Below are 18245 nucleotides of genomic sequence, written 5' to 3' on the forward strand. Positions count from 1 at the left end.
AGTTGCATATCTATTAGAGAGAGAGAGAGAGAATATCCACATCACTGAGATATCCACTCAGGCACAGTCTCAGCCTAACTCATGTGAGGAAGAAATGAGGGACACCATGAGCGACTGGCTAGTATTGGTACCGGTACCGAGCAGTCTGGTACTGGTACTGTACCATATAGCTGATACCGTTAGTACCAGTACTGGTACCGGTACCTGCCCACCCCTATTGTTGAGTAGCGTGGCAGCGTGGGTACTGTATTGTTGTTCAAGTGGCGCACGGGAAGAACTGAGCTCAGCTGTGTGGCTGCGGCGCCGTGTGAGTCCAGTTGCGTGAGACATCTGGTGGCCACTCCATAAAATATCGCGTACAAGTGAAAAAACGTGTGAATTAAACATTTATTTGGATTTTAGACCGCGTTATTTAAAAAACGCGTAAACCAAACTCGCTTAAATTGAGAGTTACCTGTATATGTTTCTTGATAATGATCTGGGCTGCCATTTGTGACGTTAAATTTAGCTTGATAGGTCTATTTTTCCCTTCCTCATACTTTCCTAGTCATGTCACATCGTCCACCTCCTCTGTCAGCCTTCCGGCATTTTTATCTAAGCTTGTCAGTATTTCTTTCACTTCAGAGATTTCATATCTCTCTCTCAGCCTTCATTGGGATTTTCTCTTCCTTAACACCCATGATTATCACACTCTTCTTTTCTGCCAATCCTCGAACCAAGTCTTCCTTATTACTCATTACCTGGACAACCTCACGCTCCTTCTCCACTTTTCTTGCCCTTTCTTGTTGTTTCAGGATTTCTTGGAAACTTTCTCTCTCCTTTTCATTTTCTTTTTTTCCATACATTTATTTCTGCATCAACTAATTACTTAGCAAAGTCATTCAGCGAGGGATGGGTAGGAGTAGAGGGAGCGGGAGGGTGGGAAAAAAGTGGGGGGGGACATTGCTATTCTAATTACATTATTATTACTATTGCTGCTCAAGTACTTAATATACCTGCCGAAATGGGTGTAAGTCACTCCCGATGAGGTATGTACGGGAAGCGAGGGGGTGCTGCAAGCCTGCCAAAGACCCTTCCCGTGTCCTCGCTTTCCACTTCTCAATTGTCTCATGAACACCAGTGAGTAGTTCAGCGTGCTCACTAAAGACTAAGTTTGGCATTTTCCACGCTACGATACACACACGCTACACTCACACCATGCTTGTGTGAAGTGCTGTTTTCTACACTCTAATGTCTTCCTCTCCTGCACTACTAAACAAGGGAGTAATATTCAGTGAATACATGATTAACATGCTACAGCACATTTCTTGTAAGTTTGTGGATCCACCTAAAAATTATCAGTGAATTTATGTTTGTCTTTGTGTACCAAACCAGGTAGTGGTGTCCGCCATGCTGGGAGGAGGACAGCGCTAAGTGATGGCACCTGACTCTGTGTGTGTGTCCTGACGTCCACCGCTGGTGCTGGTGCTGAAGTGAGGGTCTGAGGTGGGCAGCACAGGATCAGAAGACAGCACCTGACTGTGTGTGTGTCCTGATGTCCACCGCTGGTGCTGGTGCTGAAGTGAGGGTCTGAGGTGGGCAGCACAGGGCCAGAAGACAGCACCTGACTATGTGTGTGCCCTGACGTCCACCGCTGGTGCTGAAGTGAGGGTCTGAGACACTTGCTGTGGTCAGCACTCACTGTCCTTGCTCCTTGGGGCATCCTTCCCCTCACCTGCTTGCTTGGTCCCTGAGTGTAGCGTTGAGGAAGACTTGCTGCCCCCTCGGCTGCAAGGCTGGGCAGTAGCCTGAGTGACCAGGAGCAGCAGAGCAGACTGCCACTGGTGTGAGGATCAGGGGTGATCAGAAGAACCACCATCACCACCACCCTGCTGCTGCCTTCTCCAGCCATAAGGAAAGGGAAAGTTTGAGTGGAAGGACTGTAAGGCAATTTGGGACTGAGAGCACGTTCATTAGACACAGCCTTGCACACACTGCTGAGGGACACCATGAGTGCCAGGAGTATGAGGAAAGACTCCCTGGGAAGGGTGACCTCAAGAAAAACACTCACACACTCCGGTGAAAGAAATCATGAATCTCAAGTTTATAGGAAAAGATTGGGTGGGAAGGATCACATCAACACACACACCCTTACACACACTGGAGAAAAAAAGCATGAATGTGAAGTTTGTGGGAAAAGTTTCCATCAGAAGGGTGACCTGAAGAGACACACCCTTACACACACTGGTGAAAGAAAATATGAATGTGAAGTTTGTGGGAAAAAATTTATTCAGAAGGGTTCCCTCCAGACACACACCCTTACACACACTGGTGAAAAGAAACATGGATGTGAAGTTTGTGGGAAAAAATTTATTCAAAAGGGTACCCTCCAGACTCACACCCTTACACACACTGGTGAAAAGAAACATGAATGTGAAGTTTGTGGGAAAAGTTTCTATCAGAAGGGTGACCTCAAGAAACACACCCTTACACACACTGGTGAAAGGAACCATAAATGTGAAGTTTGTGGGAAAACTTTCACTCGAAAGGGTAACCTCCAGACACACACCCTTACACACACTGGTGAAAGAAACCATGAATGTGAATTTTGTGAGAAAAGATTTAATCTGAAGTGTAACCTCCAGACACACACCCTTACACACACTGGTGAAAAAAAACATGAATGTGAAGTTTGTGGGAAAAGCTTCACTCAGAAGAGTAACCTCCAGAGACACACCCGTACACACACTAGTGAAAAAAAAAACATGAATGTGAAGTTTGTGGGAAAAGATTCCTTGTGAAGTCATGGCTGAAGAGACATAGCTTAAGACACTGTGGCCACAAAGGGTTCCAATGTGATGCTTGTGGCAAGCAATTTATGACATGAGGTGAGATTGTGAGACACATGAAGACTCACCTCTGAGGTGCTGTGTTGTGCTGCTGTGTGTGGGAAAGAGGAGGTGCTGGAGGGGGCATTGTCTTGCATGGAAAACAACACATGGCCCAGATAGGGAATCCAGGGCTGGTTGCAGAGTGTATACAATTTTAAAAATTTAAGAGGAAAGTTCTGGGTGTGGTGCTCTTCCCTAGTCACTGTTGGCAAAGTGTTCTGGGTATGGGTGTGCCTGGCAAGGGCCATTACTTGTACCCACACCAGGGCTGGTGGCCTGGTTTGCCTGACACTCTTCATGCTGGGTGTGGTGCTCTTCCCCAGTCACTGTTGGCAAAGTGTTCTGGGTCTGGGTGTGCTTGGCAAGGGCCATTACTTGTACCCACACCTGGGGCGGTAGTAATAAAGACTGCTAGCAGTACTTTTAGAAGTGCTTCTAGAAGCTGTTTTCCTTCTAGCAGTAGCTTTTAACTTTAATGCTAGGAGCTGGATTCTTCTCTCATGTAAAAGCACGAGCGGCAATACTTTTGCCATGTCGCAGCTTGGTTGTTTTTGGTTACAGCTTCTTAACGAAGCCTATACGACAAAGATTTAAGATCTTATGGCATTAATAAGCTTATTTACAAACATATTAGCTTGATTGTTTAGGATGATATGTATTATCCTTGCTTGTCGACAACTTACTGACATCAACAAGCCCAACCTCTGGCTCGCCACATTCCCCGCCCCGTGCGGTGCTCCCATCAGGCCCTGTCTTCCTGCCACGCCAGCTGCCTTCACAAGGAAGCCGAATTGTTGCAACGAAGAGTCAATAGTGTTGGCCACCCAGGTGGAACACAGGTGCCCCGGCATCACCTTTGCAACTATGAAAGCTGCTGGGTTGATTTACTTTATGCACTCTTCCCTTGTTTCCTACTCGACCAACTGCTTCTGTTGTCATGTGACTTACTAGCTCTCAAGACTTTCGAAAAGCCATGGAATAGAATGTAGAAAGCAAAATAAGTGTGAATATAGCAATGAAATGTGGTAACGAGAAGTGAAAAGCTGCATGAATTTTTTTTCCAGTGGGTGTCATTATCAACAAAGCCTACCATGGTGTTAACTAGTTAGCAAACTGAGACTTCCTCTACTACTTACCTCTGAGTTAATAGGATAAGCTTTGTGCTGTGGTGGGAATTAGACTTCCTCTGCTTCACAGTGATGGTGCAAAAGTTGTATTATAACTATTATAGTTTGTGACAGTTCATAAGCTGCATCAGCATGTAATGGATAGACTTTAGTAAACATAGACTTCCTCTCCTTTCTTGTGAGAAGAGCAAACATTGGAAGCAGTGACGTAGCCAGAGGTGGGGGCAGGGGGGGTCAGACTGCCCCCCCCTGGGAAATTTATGTGGAAATTTTTGGGGAATGCTGGAACAGATTTTGATTGCTCTTTTTGACATAACTTCTAAACACTGTTTTCTTCCTTTCCCTTCCCCTAACTCAACCTTCCCTTCCCTTCCCTTCCTCCTTTCTTCCTTCCCCTTCCCCTAACTCAACCCTCCCTTCCCTTCCTCCTTTCTTCCTTCCCCTTCCCCTAACTCAACCTTCCTTTCCCTTCCCTTCCTCCTTTCGTCCTTCCCCTACCCCAAACTCAACATTCCCTTACATTCCAATCAACATTTCTTCCTTCCCCTAACTCAACCTTCCCTTCCCTTCCCTTCCTCCTTTCTTCCTTCCCCTTCCCCTAACTCAACCCTCCCTTCCCTTCCCTTCCTCCTTTCTTCCTTCCCCTTCCCCTAACTCAACCTTCCTTTCCCTTCCCTTCCTCCTTTCTTCCTTCCCCTTCCCCTAACTCAACCTTCCCTTTCCTTCCATTCCTCCTTTCTTCCTTCCCCTAACTCAACCTTCCCTTCCCTTCCCTTCCTCCTTTCTTCCTTCCCCTTCCCCTAACTCAACCTTCCTTCCTTCCTTCCCTTCCTCCTTTCTTCCTTCCCTTCCCTAACTCAACCTTCCCTTCCCTTCCCTTCCTCCTTTCTTCCTTCCCCTTCCCCTAACTCAACCTTCCCTTCCCTTCCCTTCCTCCTTTCTTCCTTCCCCTTCCCCTAACTCAACCTTCCCTTCCCTTCCCTTCCCTTCCTCCTTTCTTCCTTCCCCTTCCCCTAACTCAACCTTCCCTTCCCTTCCCTTCCTCCTTTCTTCCGTCCTAACTCAACCTTCCCTTCCCTTCCTCCTTTCTTCCTTCCCCTTCCCATAACTCAACCTTCCCTTCCCTTCCCTTCCTCCTTTCTTCCTTCCCCTTCCCCTAACTCAACCTTCCCTTCCCTTCCTCCTTTCTTCCTTCCCCTTCCCCTAACTCAACCTTCCCTTCCCTTCCCTTCCTCCTTTCTTCCTTCCCCTTCCCCTAACTCAACCTTCCCTTCCCTTCCCTTCCTCCTTTCTTCCTTCCCCTTCCCCTAACTCAACCTTCCCTTCCCTTCCCTTCCTCCTTTCTTCCTTCCCCTTCCCCTAACTCAACTTTCCTTCCTTCCTTCCTCCTTTCTTCCTTCCCTTCCCTAACTCAACCTTCCCTTCCTTCCCATCCTCCTTTCTTCATTCCCTTCCCTAACTCAACCTTCCCTTCCTTCCTTCCTCCTTTCTTCCTTCCCTTCCCTAACTCAACCATCCCTTCCCTTCCTTCCTCCTTTCTTCCTTCCCTTCCCTAACTCAACTTTCCTTCCCTTCCCTTCCTTCCTCCTTTCTTCCTTCCCCTTCCCTAACTCAACCTTCCTTCCCTTCCTTCCTCCTTTCTTCCTTCCTTCCCCTAACTCAACCTTCCTCCTTCCTTCCCTTCCTCCTTTCTTCCTTCCCCTTCCCTTAACTCAACCTTCCCTTCTCTTCATCCTTTCTTACTTCCCATTCCCCTAACTCAACCTTCCCTTCCCTTCCCTTCCCTTCCTCCTTTCTTCCTTCCCCTTCCCCTAACTCAACCTTCCCTTCCCTTCCCTTCCCCTAACTCAACCTACCCTTCCCTTCCCTTCCATTCCTCCTTTATTCCTTCCCTTCCCTAACTCAACCTTCCCTTCCTTCCTTCCTCCTTTCTTCCTTCCCTTCCCCTAACTCAACCTACCTTTCCCTTCCCTTCCTCCTTTCTTCCTTCCCCTTCCCCTAACTCAACCTTCCTTCCATTCCTTCCTCCTTTCTTCATTCCCCTTCCCTAACTCAACCTTCCTTCCCTTCCCTTCCCTTCCTCCTTTCTTCCTTCCTTCCCTAACTCAACCTACCCTTCCTTCCCTTCCTTCCTCCTTTCCTCCTTCCCCTTCCCCTAACTCAACCTTCCTTCCCTTCCTTCCTCCTTTCTTCCTTCCCTTCCCTAACTCAACCTTCCCTTCCTTCCTTCCTCCTTTCTTTTTCCCTTCCCTAACTCAACCTTCCTTCCTTCCTCCTTTCTTTTCCCTTCCCCTAACTCAACCTTCCTTCCTCCTTCCCCTTCCTTCCTCCTTTCTTCCCTTCCCCTAACTCAACCTACCCTTCCCTTCCCTTCCCTCCCTCCCTTCTTCCTTCCCATTCCCCTAACTCAACCTTCCATTCCCTTCCCTCCTCCTTTCTTTCTTTCCCTTCCCCTAACTCAACCTTCCCTTCCTCCCTTCCCCTTCCCTTCCTCCTTTCTTCCTTCCCCTTCCCCTAACTCAACCTTCCCTTCCCTTCCTCCTTTCTTCCTTCCCCTTCCCCTAACTCAACCTACCCTTCCTTCCATTCCTTCCTCCTTTCTTCCTTCCCTTCCCCTAACTCAACCTTCCTTCCCCTTCCCTTCCTCCTTTCTTCCTTCCCCTTCCCTTAACTCAACCTTCCCTTCCTTCCTTCCTCCTTTCTTCATTCCCCTTCCCCTAACTCAACCTTCCCTTCCCTTCCCTTCCTCCTTTCTTCCTTCCCCTTCCCCTAACTCAACCTTCCCTTCCCTTCCTCCTTTCTTTCTTTCCCTTCCCCTAACTCAACCTTCCCTTCCCTTCCCTTCCTCCTTTCTTTCCCTTCCCCTAACTCAACCTTCCTTCCTCCTTCCCTTCCTTCCTCCTTTCTTCCTTCCTTCCCTAACTCAACCTTCCTTCCTCCTTCCCTTCCCTTACTCCTTTCTTCCTTCCCCTTCCCTTACTCAACCTTCCCTTCCTACTTTCTTCCTTCCCCTTCCCTAACTCAACCTTCCTTCCTCCTTTCTTCCTTCCTTCCCCTAACTCAACCTTCCCTTCCTCCTTTCTTCCTTCCCCTTCCCCTAACTCAACCTTCCCTTCCTCCTTTCTTCCTTCCCCTTCCCCTAACTCAACCTTCCCTTCCTCCTTTCTTCCTTCCCCTTCCCTTAACTCAACCTTCCCTTCCTCCTTTCTTCCTTCCCCTTCCCTTAACCTTCCCTTCCTCCTTTCTTCCTTCCCCTTCCCTTAACTCAACCTTCCCTTCCTTCTTTTTTCCTTCTCCTTCCCCTAAGTCAACCTTCCCTCTCTCCTTTCTTCCTTCCCCTTCCCCTAACTTAAACTCCCCTTCTTCCTTTCTTCCCTTCTCCTTCCTAAGTCAACCTTCCCTTCCCTTCCCAATTTCTTCCTTCCCCTTCCCCTAACTCAACCTTTCCTTCCCTTCCCTTCCTCCTTTCTTCCTTTCCCTTCCCTAAGTCAACCTTCCCTTCCTCCCTTCCCTTCCCTTCCCTTCCTCCCTTCCCTTCCTCCTTTTTTCCTTCCCCTTCCTCTAACTCAACCTTCCCTTCCTCCTTCCTTTTTTTCTGGTAGAATTTAACATTCAAGAGCGCTACTTCTGGTGCCAAATGTTTTGGGGAAATTTTTCAAGTGTTTGCCCCCTGTAGGAAAAATCCTAGATATGCCACTGAATGGAAGATTATAGTAACTGATCGTGATCAGAAAAAAATGAATGTTTTAATGGGTGCAACGATTTATTTTGGTGAATAATAAATTAAATTGCAAAGAACTTTATTATTGACCCTAAAATATTTGCTTAACAATTTCTACTCAGTGATGGCACAAGTTGATGAATAACATACCAAAAGATATCAGAAGAAATGACAAACAGCAGAGTAAATCATTTGATAGTATATTGATACCCTTTTTTCCCCCAGAAAGGAGTAGGCACAGTGACTATCAAAGAAATACTTATTAACTGACCAACCTAATGTAATCTATCTATGATATTAATTAACCTGTAGAAACATTTGTAACCTAGCCCCATTATATTAGTAACTCACTTTAGCCCCACAAATTTTGTCAGTTTGACTTGCTTTATCTTGGGCCATCTAGAGTAGCTGAGTAATAATCCTGACACCTGCTTACTCCCCTGCTTGATGTTGAGCAAATGTTCTCTTCTTCTCTGTTGGAGGAATCCATGCAGTCCTTCTCCCCCATGTCAGGGTAACCGGGTGGGTTTTGGTTAGCGGCTTCCTTCACGAAGCTGTCTCCTAACCCAAGAGAGTGCCAGCTTGTGCAGGATGTGCTCCTGTCTCTCTCTTTCCTTCACCTTATCGTATTTGACAGGGAATGGTGGAGGCACAGCACTGTAGACTCTCCCACCTCCATAAGCCGCATTTGCATTGTCACCACCACCATCATCAGCATCATGTTAGTCCTATGTGTTCTGTAGGAAAATCAGTATACAAAACTAATTTTAGATGTTTTACTTAAATGCTTAAAAAGTGATTAATGTCAACAAAATATCCTAAACTAAAGCACAAGAACAAAATATAATTCAACAAAGATCATTTGAATTTTTTAGTGTTCAGAAGCAAGTTTTGCGGCATATGCTATAGCTATGTGTGGCCTCGGATTGAAGAGACTGAGATGAATACAGTTAACTCGATATACGCGAATAGTGTGTCCTTGAAGAGGTCGCGTAAATCAAACAAGAGGTAGATTTCTATTGAAAAATTAATATTCACTTCATTCAGTGGAGAGAGAGAGAGAGAGAGAGAGAGAGAGAGAGAGAGAGAGAGAGAGAGAGAGAGAATATCCATATCACCGAGATATCCACTCAGGCACTCGGTCTCAGCCTCACTCGTGTGAGGAAGAAATGAGGGACACCATGAGCGACTGGATAGTATTGGTACCGGTACCATATGCTATAGCTATGTGTGGCCTCGGATTGAAGAGACTGAGATGAATACAGGTAACTCGATATACGCGAATATTGTGTCCTTGAAGAGGTCGCGTAAATCAAACAAGAGGTAGATTTCTATTGAAAAATTAATATTCACTTCATTCAGTGGAGAGAGAGAGAGAGAGAGAGAGAGAGAGAAAGAGAGAGCTGGTACCGTTACCTGCCCACCCCTATTGTTGAGTAGCGTGGCAGCGTGGGTACTGTATTGTTGTTCAAGTGGTGCGCGGGAAGAACTGAACTCAGCTGTGTGGCCACGGCGCCGTGTGAGTCCAGTTGCGTGAGACGTCTGGTGGCAACTTCACAAAATATCGTGTATAAGTGAAAAAAACATGTAAATTAGACATTTATTTGGATTTTGGACCCCGCGTTATTTAAAAAAACACGTAAACCAAACTCGCGTAAATCGAGTGAAAACAAAAACACACAAGTACCTTAAACTAAAGCAGTTTTTAGTGTTTTATGTTATTTTATTCTTTAAATATTAGAATTGCCATGAAATGTGTGTGGGAACCCAAGCAGCTGCAGGCAGCTCGCAACGTCCAGTGGCATCTGAAACCTGCGGCTCACCACAGCTAAAATCCAATAGGGGGCTTCATTCCCCCCAGCCCTTCTTAGGGCAACTAAAAGACAGGTCAATACACATTAACCTCCTAATGGAGGGGCCTCGCCCCCCTTGACCTCCCTGTGTCTCCACATTTCATCGGAATTGGTTACTCCGCTGCCCTCGGTAGTGAGGGTTCCCACACACATTACATGGCTATTTTCACACTTGTTTTGATTTCTACATTCTCTTCTTTGGTTTTTAAGGCAAACGACTCAGGTGAAAAATGCAAAAATTATCGAAAATGAGAAATTTCGTCAATGGTCACCCTAAAGGCATAGAGAAAACATTACGGGAAGAATTTTTACCGACCGAGTTTAAATAGGCATTTAAATCGCCGTTTAAATCACCCCGCGCGCTCAGTCAAGGTCACGTGAGGCAGATGATACCTTTAGAAAAAAAATTGTAGGAAAAACACTAGTATTTAGACACGAATAGTTTTCTCTCTGGTGGTGTCTGATACTTTCTTCTGTGCGCGCGGGACAATACTCTCTCGTAGGTCTCACTAGAATTCATTAGTGCGTGTCCTTGTGACGCAGAGGATGGACATAGGTGTGTACGCTCTACCCCCACACTGCCTTTTTTTTCCTCTTATGACAAAATTACTGATGATACTGGCTTCATCCAGTCCAAATGCCAAGAAGAAAGGCTGCCTTTGTCAAGAGGATTGCCTGCTTGAAGAAGGCACGCCATGGTCGAGTAGATAATGAAGAGAGACAGACAGGCGTTCCACACGGAGCAGGGAGGCTTGACTCGCCACCACTTCTCACTCGCTCCCTGCTGCCACGACTGCTGTTCCTGATGCTTCTGCATCAACACCACCATTACCACAGCCTTCTACTTCAGTTTCAAGAGATAAGAGCCCATCTCACCATACAACATAAAAACAAAAAGTATGAAAACGAATACAAGACAAGGAAAGACAGAGCTTCTGACAGATCATCATAACCAAGAAAGACGATTAAAACAGAAAAGGAAGGAAGCAAATCCTACGAGCCAGATAGTTTCTTACACCAAGTGATGCAAACAAAAACTGGCAACAATGAGGGAGTCGGCGGCTCCCTGACATCCTCACCTTTGAGTGAGTAATACTTCAACAAGAAGTGGGTTCAGGTGCCATGTTCATGACTCAAGATCACCTAAATAACAAGACAGCAACATTACAATACCTGGTACTAACAATATTCGGCATAGTGTGGCCATTCATGGACGAGGAACATCAGTATGTACTTACGTAACTTTAAATGCCCGTATCTCAAAAGTGCATTGCCTTAACCTCAAAATTCCTGAGATTTGAAAGTTTTTAACCGATCTTAAATCTGTTTGCAGTTTTGGATAGAGTAGTAAAACAGCAACATTTGGTAGTTAGATTTTCCTTCTAGATTGTATTGGTTGGTCACAAGGAGGATGGAAACATTAAAAATAGTGGAAAATGAGTACATTAACAAAAAATTCATAAGTACTATTATTTTTCGAATCCATGGATTATCTAACTTGGAGAAGTAGAGGAATGTTCATTCTTTAATGCTATATAAAGAAAACAAAAATCGGATTAAAAACACAGAAACTCACCCCATTTTAAATGGGTAGTAAATTGACATAAAAAGTGATTTTTTTTTCTTTTAAGATATCAACTTGATATTGTAGGTGAATGATCAGTAAAGTACTGCACTCAAACCATAAAAGTTTCATGACGATTGGAGTAATATGACACTTTGACCTCGTTGTGTGCCTTAAGGAGTCTTGAAGGTTAATAAGATATACATGACAACAGAGAGCGGTTGTTTAAGTAGGTGACAAGAAATGGACAGGTGGCCAATTTTTGCAGCAATGCTCATTAAACATTTGTGATATACTTCTTTGAAAATAGTCTGGATATCAGTGGCGTAGTTAGGCCTAGGCTTTCGGGGCTATAGCCCCGAATGTTTTATAAATAGCCCGGATCTCAGTTTTTTTTAAGAATAGTCCCAGCAAGGCCAATACAGACTGTTAACTCTTGTTAAGCTGTTTGTACAAGAAATTAGATTTCATAGATCTCATACGGTTTGTTCCCGTCCGGTTCACGTTCTTATCACGTATTCACGGCCATTCACCACTCGCCAGTCGGTCATGCATCAGTCAGGCTGCAGTCAGGCAGTGCCAGTGGTACCAGGCGACAGTCAAGGTGTGTATCCTGGCCCGCGCACACGTGTGAGCGAGAGAGCTTGTTGATTAGTAGTTGCGAGCCAGACCTGAGTCTGAGGCTATGGATATAAACAGCTTAAACAAAAAGGGGAAGGGGGACCAGGGCAATGAGTTGCAGCCTGCAAGGCAAGAGCAGATGGAGGAAAAATTACTTCTTGTTGTTGCTGTAACTGCAGATGAGTCATGACGGGAGACTACCGCTGCCTTTACATTGTCAGTTAGCTCTGGTTGGTGAAGCAGAGGACTCTTTAGCCAGCTAGCAAGTATCCATAGCCCATAGTCTAGCTGAGTGGTTCTCAAACGTTTTTGTCACACAAGGCATATATAACTCATTAAAAAAATATGGTAGTTATGTATACTGCCATGATGGGAAAATTGCACACAGCACCGAAGTGCTCCAGCATTCAGCAGTTCGAAGTGAAACGAGGGACCGTAATTTCTCCCGATTTCCAAAGGATCTAGTTAATCATTATTTAACGAATTTCAAGAGGTAATTTACTGATATTTTGCTGTAGGCAAAAACCTGTGGTCATTATATAGTTACGTGACAATTACGCGAGATCGAACTTCAATGATATAAAAATAAGTTAAAAGCATAGCAGTAAAAGAAGCTTTTAATACGTCTTTAATTAACCATGTACTATAGTCCATCGATTCTAACTTGAGCCTTTAGGCACGGGTCCCCTGAGACGCGCTACTGCCACATCACCCCATCATTCCTCAGAGGAGCTCGCTACCCCACCCCCTCTCTCTCTTTTAATTACGTCAGTGGCGGATCCAGGGGGGGGGCACCTGGTCACGTGCCCCCCCCAAAAAATAATATATTTTTTAATAATGGAATTAAAAATTTATAATGATAATTATTAGCTTATTATTTTCATTATTATTATTACCATTATTATTAAAATGCATAAATGAATGATTATCTACAAGTTCGTGTTAACATAAAAATTATGTGTAAAGCTAAAAAGAACAAGAAAACGTGAAATACTCCCCCAGAGCAAGTATTTACACCACAGTTTATTCACGTTCTGCGAGTTTCCCCTCTCTGACTTGTCTAGTACGCGTATCGGACAGGTATTGGACAAGGGGGAGGGAGAGGCTCAGAGAGCTACGGCTGGTCGCTATTGATGTACTATAAAGACTACTACTTAATAAATGATCCAGTTTTGGGCCTGGATCATTTACATGATTATGTCACTGAATTCAGAATGTGGAGATCACGTTGATCTTCTGTACCTAAAAGTTCCTTGCCAAATGTTGTACTTGATACGTATGAACAGTTCTCACAAAATTATCTTGTTACAAAAAAAATATTACTTATTTATGCTACTTTGCCCATTTCATCTGCTACAGCTGAACAAAGTTTTTTTACTTAAACATAAAATCATACAGACGTTCAACTATGGCTGAGGAGAGATTGGATGGGCTTGTAAAACTATGCATTCACCGTGAACTGACCATCGGTGATCTGGTTGAAAATTTTGTTACGGCTGTCATTGATATATTTAAAAAAAAAAAAATATCCTGTAATTTGTACATCACAACACACACACATACACACACACACACAGGGCCTGGGTGATGTGGACGGGTGGTCCGTCTCCCGTGTAAAGAACTTTAAAAAGTTTGAGTGAGATGAGTGAGGAGGACGAAGGGTCGCGGACATCGAGGGGAGGAGGAAGAAGGGTAACAAGGCGGAATGGGGGGGGCTCCCGTGGTCCCGTGGTAGAGTCTGCGCCTTGCTCTCTGGCGGGGTGCTGGGAGCGTATGGGTTCGAGACCTATCCGGTGCCATGGGAGTGGAAAGGTGGGTTCTTCCCGAAACCCTCAGCCCCGTTGTTGGGCCTCCTCCTTGAAAGAATTGGGCATCTCTCTACCAGCCGTCTGGGTGGTTGTGCGGCATGCACCGCCCAAGGTCCAAAGACCTTGGCACCGCCTTCCTCCCTTGGGGTATATCCCCAACGAAAAAAAAAAAAAAAAAGACGGAATGTTCTAGAAGGGGCCGTGGGGGGCTTGGGAAGTGACGAGTATTATGAAAACATAGAGCCTGCATTCTCGGGGTTTGGTGGCGATGATCTGGAAACGTCCGTCTACAAAAGTTCTGCTGGTGGAATAGAAGTTAAATATGTGGATAGACAGAGTCAAGGTCATGGAAGAAGAGGATGTCCAAGGTAAGAGACTGCATAGTGGACTAAGATCTAAAGCAAGGATTCTAGAAAAAAGATAGAAACACCTGGTTCAGGAAAATGAGGAGTTGAAAGAGAAGCTAGCGAAATACGAAAGTATGGTGAAGGAAGGATTAGGAGTTGTACGTAAAGAAAATGAAGACCTGAAAGTGATAATGGATAAGGAGGAAAAACGAGTTAAGGAGGAAGTGCTGGGTGAAATGAAGACTTTAAGCAAGTAATTGAGAAGCAACTAAAGGAGGAAAAGGATTGATTGATTGATAGTTTATTGTTGCAAGTAAACAACAAAGGAGAAGGGAGGAGCATGCCATCCCAATACAGCTAAGCGGAACAAGCCAAATAGCTATAACTAAAACCACCAGTATGTATTCGCTGGCCTCTACCGGGGGGGGGGAGACGAGAAGTGGGCAGTGGCAGTACAGAAAGTGATTATACTACTAAGGATACAAGTGGAAGTAGCACCAGGAAACTAAAAAGATACAATGGTAGGGGACAAGTGCTAAAAAGAAAAGAAAAAAGGCCTTGATTTAGTCAAGGGAGCAGACATAAGGGACTGAAAATATGAACTACAATCTAGGGGCAAATGCAGGATACTCACTAAGCACAGCTGAGAGAACATTATTGTTAATGAACCAGCCCACCAGCACAGGCAGGTCCCAGTGGCCCTGTGGAAAAGGAAAACGTAGAAAAAAAAAGAGATGGTCAAGGTCATTAAAAAGAATGAAGATTTATTAAGAGATGTAGCAGATAAAAAAGTGTAATAATATTCGGAATGAAAGAGAAGAACATTACTTATAACACGTTACTTTTCCTCGGTGTTTAATACCAACAGTCCTCTCACCACTACCACCATTGCCTAACTTTGAAATAACAACCGATGAAATCCTTAAAGCCCCCAAATCACTTAAAACAAATAAAAGTCCTGGACCTGACAAAGTATATCCTACTCTGCTCAAAGAAACAAAGAGCGAAATAGTCTCTTCCAGATGCTAAGCGGAACAAGCCAAATAGCTATAACTAAAACCACCAGTATGTATTCGCTGGCCTCTACCGGGGGAGAGAAGTGGGCAGTGGCCGGCCACTGCTACACACACCGACTCCATCTCTTATCGACCCAGGTAACGTGTGAAGTTAGCTCCAAGGGACAAAGCTCGTTAGTGTGTTATCTCAATACAATATTAATGTTACTTGTCAGTTAAATTAGCACACACCGACTCCACCTCTCATCCACCCAGGTTCCCGACTGACATGAGCTGATGGCCCTCTTGTTGTGTGTTGTTAGAGTATGTAAATATTCCTAAGGTGCCGAATCTTGCCATCGAGGGTACCAGGGGACTTAAGACAACTCATGTGTTACCTTCTTGAAATCCTCCATCATGTATTTCGGCATGTCTTATGATGCTTTGCTCTTATATTGATGTGCCTTGCAACATTTTTATACAGTTTTTATTGCATATAATGCGCACTATTGTTGGTTTTGCCTGTTATAAATCATATCGTGTTCAGTTAACAAGCTTTGAGTGTCTGCCATTGTTTATTTCAGTTGTAATGCTTAGAAGCTTTTGTTCTCTGCCCTGCCAAACAGTATGCAATGGTTGCCATTGTCTGGCACTTGTACTGTTAGTATGATATTTTTACTCAGCAAAGAGCGTGTTGCAAAGGCATTGAAGTAATTTAGCATGCAAAGAATGTTGTATGTGTGTGTGTGTGTGTGGGTGTATATATATCAGTGGTGGGCACCGATCACTTTTTTGCTGTTCCGTTCCCCGATCATTCGATCACTTTGGGCAACTGATCCGATTCCAATCATCCGATCATTTTTTAAGTATTGCTGTTCCGATTAATCATTCCGATCATCCGATCATTAAAACTTATAATGATATTTATTATCTTTAAGTTTACCCTTTTTATTCAGTTTATGAAAGTATGGAAAAAAAATTATGTTCACTATTCTAACTATTGACGTTAATGACTTAAAAATTACGTCACCAAAACAGCAGCCGCCCGGCACGGATGAGATAGACTCCGTCCCTCCGTCGTGCGCCTTTCCCTGACAAACATGGCCAGCATTAACCACGACTTATTGATTGCTGTCGCTGTGCTTGCTGCTGGAGAAGGGATAACAGCTAGCTAGATTAAGGCCCTGTCCCACCAACGCCCGGTACATCTCGAATCACGCAGAATTGGGTTACTTCGGCACGCCCACGGAAAAATCGGCACTGGTCGGCGGTCAACGAGCGCACATCTTTCCACGCCGGCACGCACCAGCTAGAGGCCAAAAAAGCCGCAGTCGACAATAACTTTATCCGAGAGCGGCCCGACAGAATCTTTGATCACGAGATACCGTGCCGACACCGTACAATGTTCTTCATTACCGTGTCTCTGCCGGGCAAGCACCGTGCACGTACCGGCTCTTGCCGGACGCGTATCGGCCTTTACCAGGTCATCATTTCTCCCCCCGATATTCTCACGGTGTGAGTACGGTGCCCTAGGAATGCGCACGGCAGGGTAAAACGTTGTACTGGCTGGCAGTAGCTGGCAACTCACCGGCCACCCCAGCCAGGGTTGTAATAATTAAAATAATAAATTAATACAAAGGCCCGCTTCCCTTAATTAAGGGGATGAATCTTAGAATCAGGATTGTACAAAGACACGCCAGTCCTCGTCAACAGACCGACTTGGTCGGCTAGATTTCGATCGCCCATAAAGTCGGTCTGTTGGCACCCTGCTACGGGCCGCCTTTGGCAAAGGCCCGTGCACCCTCCTATAGGGGGGTGAGCAATCTTTGAAGGCCACGGTTGCCATTTGTTATTGAAGCACTGTGATTGGTATTGGACTAAAATTTGGTAATGAAACGAATGAAATTTGGTATTGAACTATAAAGAAATAAAAAAATAAAGGAATACTTCCACTTATACATCCCCTTACACACACACCAAAAAAAAACAAAAAACGTACATAGACAGTTCAAGCTCCCCAGTAACCAACTATTTTTTTTTTTATAGTATTTAAAAGTTTGATATTTTCATATCTTAGTTGGAACGTTTGGGGTGAATTTTTACCTGTTCTGCATCATTCAATTTTCACCGTCACCCTGCAAACCAGAGACACCAGGATTAGTATTAAAAGGCAACGAATAAATAGTCATTAGTTACGGCCATGCAGATAGCGACCCCCGACAACTCTTTTAATTTCCTCGCCAGGCCGTCCCTACCCTATTACTCCCCTCTCATACCCTTCGGTTAACACGCTTTTTTGTACGAAAGTCTCGAGACGTGTATAAGTCTCGTAAAGAGACATACACGTCTCGTACAGATACGCACAACGCAGCGACACACCACCTCCCGCCTCCGGTTAGTTGCCGGCTCTTAACCGTGAAGGTATCACTATGTCGAAGTGAAAAGGTTCCTATGAATCTGGTCGTGCTTATCACACCGAGTGGAAACAAGAATTACGAAAACATATATGTTATATTATTAGTTTGGTATTGGAAAAGTTCAGCTGGTATTTAAAATTGAAGTATTTGGTATCAAGTCCCTGAGTAAACTTGGCAACCCTGACCCCATCTCAGCTATCAGTGCTTTGGCCAGGGTGCCCAATATAGAGAGGTTTTGCAGTTACGTCACGAAATAGCGTCGTCTGCACCTTGTGCGTCGTCTGCAAACCCGCTGGTGGTCACCTCCCCAGCAGAGTGAGCAGACGCACCACGTGTGCCCCATCCCCAAGTCACTACCCGCGGGCAAATGACAGGACACTCAGCATCATTTGTGTTAAGTGATTACGCGAGATCGCTTGAGAATGCTGCGAAGCTAAGATACATCGTAAAAAATCAGTGCTTTTGGAGGAGGAGACTGGTAGGCTGGCTGTCTAGCTGGCTGGCTGGCTGTCTGGTTGGCTGGTTGCCTGGTGGGTTGATTGGCTGGCTGATTGTTAAACTGACTGTCTGTCTAACTGACCATCTAGATGGCTGACGGGTTGATTGGATGACTGACTGGGTGGTTGACCGACTGGCTGGTTAGTTGAGTGGCTGATTGGTTGTTTGGCTGACTGTCTGGCCGGTTGGTTGACTGGCTGTCGTCTGCCTGGCCGATCTCCTGTTGCTGACCAGTGATGCCCAGGTAGGCAGCACAGGCACAGGCAAACAGGTGAGGGCAAGTGACGACAGGTGAGGGCAGGTGACGGCAAGTCACCTTACACTACGCACTCTTGGTCACTTCCCTGCGTACACATATACTCCACCCAGCACTGAGCTCTGTCCCTCAGTGCACTTTGCCTCCACTGAATTTCCTTTCCTATTT

General features: G+C 45.1%; 1 long non-coding RNA gene across 29 annotated transcripts; it reads right to left on the reverse strand.

The window, feature by feature from the left end:
- Positions 1-1348: 1348 nt before the first annotated feature.
- LOC126986798 (uncharacterized) lies at positions 1349-12523 on the reverse strand. 29 transcript variants are annotated; one of them, XR_007739964.1, is made up of 8 exons: positions 7063-12521; positions 6461-6521; positions 5958-6005; positions 5164-5370; positions 4860-5025; positions 4756-4807; positions 4606-4657; positions 1349-4356 (listed from the first exon to the last, which is right to left on the reverse strand). It is a non-coding gene; the product is annotated as an uncharacterized LOC126986798 (long non-coding RNA). The 29 variants fall into 29 exon arrangements; XR_007739957.1 differs by lacking the exon at positions 4606-4657 and adding an exon at positions 4658-4709 and having other exon boundaries at positions 1349-4455; XR_007739963.1 differs by lacking the exon at positions 4606-4657 and having other exon boundaries at positions 4658-4807; positions 7063-12522.
- Between the last annotated feature and the right edge of the window lie 5722 nt (positions 12524-18245).

Source organism: Eriocheir sinensis, chromosome 63 (assembly GCF_024679095.1).
Source record: "Eriocheir sinensis breed Jianghai 21 chromosome 63, ASM2467909v1, whole genome shotgun sequence".
Classification (NCBI taxonomy): Eukaryota; Metazoa; Arthropoda; class Malacostraca; order Decapoda; family Varunidae; genus Eriocheir; species Eriocheir sinensis.